Genomic DNA, 2,500 nt, shown 5'->3' on the forward strand with positions numbered 1-2,500 from the left:
TGGACTACTCCTCCACACCTCCTCCCGTCCATGCCAAACGGCGTTTTCTCTCAACTTTGGCATGCTCGGAGAGAAAAAAAGGCAGGTAAAGGTTGTGGATAAAAAAGTAAAAAATTGCCAAAATACTTTCTGGGCCCTCAAAAAAAGGCCTACTCCTCAACGCCTGCTCCCGTCCATGCCGAACCGCGTTTTCTATCAACTTTGGCATGCTCGGAGAGAGAAAAAAGGAAAAAAAGAAAAAAAAGGTCCAGTAAAGGTTGTGGATAAAAGTAACCGGCTTTGGAGAATTGCCTGAATCCTTCCGGCGCTGTGAAAAAAAAAGACCAAAAAAAAGACCTGGTCGTCAACGCCTGCTCCTGTCCATGCCAAACGGCGTTTTCCTCTCAACTTTGGCATGCTCGCTGAGGAAAAGGCAGGTAAAGGTTGTGGATAAAAAGTAAACGCGCTGTGGAGAATTGCCCAAATCGTTCAGGCGCCGTGAAAAAAAGAAAGACGTAGTCGTCAACGTCTGGTCCCGTCAATGGCGAAGGGCGTTTTCTCTCAACTTTGGCATGCTCGCTGAGGAAAAGGCAGGTAAAGGTTGTGGATAAAAGTCCGAAGAACCTCGCTACAATTGCCAAAATCTTTCCGCTGCCATTCAAAAATGGACTACTCCTCCACACCTCCTCCCGTCCATGCCAAACGGCGTTTTCTCTCAACTTTGGCATGCTCGGAGAGAAAAAAAGGCAGGTAAAGGTTGTGGATAAAAAAGTAAAAAATTGCCAAAATACTTTCTGGGCCCTCAAAAAAAGGCCTACTCCTCAACGCCTGCTCCCGTCCATGCCGAACCGCGTTTTCTATCAACTTTGGCATGCTCGGAGAGAGAAAAAAGGAAAAAAAGAAAAAAAAGGTCCAGTAAAGGTTGTGGATAAAAGTAACCGGCTTTGGAGAATTGCCTGAATCCTTCCGGCGCTGTGAAAAAAAAAGACCAAAAAAAAGACCTGGTCGTCAACGCCTGCTCCTGTCCATGCCAAACGGCGTTTTCCTCTCAACTTTGGCATGCTCGCTGAGGAAAAGGCAGGTAAAGGTTGTGGATAAAAAGTAAACGCGCTGTGGAGAATTGCCCAAATCGTTCAGGCGCCGTGAAAAAAAGAAAGACGTAGTCGTCAACGTCTGGTCCCGTCAATGGCGAAGGGCGTTTTCTCTCAACTTTGGCATGCTCGCTGAGGAAAAGGCAGGTAAAGGTTGTGGATAAAAGTCCGAAGAACCTCGCTACAATTGCCAAAATCTTTCCGCTGCCATTCAAAAATGGACTACTCCTCCACACCTCCTCCCGTCCATGCCAAACGGCGTTTTCTCTCAACTTTGGCATGCTCGGAGAGAAAAAAAGGCAGGTAAAGGTTGTGGATAAAAAAGTAAAAAATTGCCAAAATACTTTCTGGGCCCTCAAAAAAAGGCCTACTCCTCAACGCCTGCTCCCGTCCATGCCGAACCGCGTTTTCTATCAACTTTGGCATGCTCGGAGAGAGAAAAAAGGAAAAAAAGAAAAAAAAGGTCCAGTAAAGGTTGTGGATAAAAGTAACCGGCTTTGGAGAATTGCCTGAATCCTTCCGGCGCTGTGAAAAAAAAAGACCAAAAAAAAGACCTGGTCGTCAACGCCTGCTCCTGTCCATGCCAAACGGCGTTTTCCTCTCAACTTTGGCATGCTCGCTGAGGAAAAGGCAGGTAAAGGTTGTGGATAAAAAGTAAACGCGCTGTGGAGAATTGCCCAAATCGTTCAGGCGCCGTGAAAAAAAGAAAGACGTAGTCGTCAACGTCTGGTCCCGTCAATGGCGAAGGGCGTTTTCTCTCAACTTTGGCATGCTCGCTGAGGAAAAGGCAGGTAAAGGTTGTGGATAAAAGTCCGAAGAACCTCGCTACAATTGCCAAAATCTTTCCGCTGCCATTCAAAAATGGACTACTCCTCCACACCTCCTCCCGTCCATGCCAAACGGCGTTTTCTCTCAACTTTGGCATGCTCGGAGAGAAAAAAAGGCAGGTAAAGGTTGTGGATAAAAAAGTAAAAAATTGCCAAAATACTTTCTGGGCCCTCAAAAAAAGGCCTACTCCTCAACGCCTGCTCCCGTCCATGCCGAACCGCGTTTTCTATCAACTTTGGCATGCTCGGAGAGAGAAAAAAGGAAAAAAAGAAAAAAAGGCAGGTAAAGGTTGTGGATAAAAAAGTAAAAAATTGCCAAAATACTTTCTGGGCCCTCAAAAAAAGGCCTACTCCTCAACGCCTGCTCCCGTCCATGCCGAACCGCGTTTTCTATCAACTTTGGCATGCTCGGAGAGAGAAAAAAGGAAAAAAGAAAAAAAAGGCAGGTAAAGGTTGTGGATAAAACTCCAAAACCTCGCTACAATTGCCAAAATACTTTCTGGGCCCTCAAAAAAAGGCCTACTCCTCAACGCCTGGTCCCCAGGCACGTGCTGGGGGGCCTCAACTCAGGCTCTGCCCAATGTGGATCAAGGTCCACCTTCG

Source organism: Babylonia areolata, unplaced genomic scaffold (genome assembly GCF_041734735.1).
Source record: "Babylonia areolata isolate BAREFJ2019XMU unplaced genomic scaffold, ASM4173473v1 tig00008807, whole genome shotgun sequence".
Lineage (NCBI taxonomy): Eukaryota > Metazoa > Mollusca > Gastropoda > Neogastropoda > Buccinidae > Babylonia > Babylonia areolata.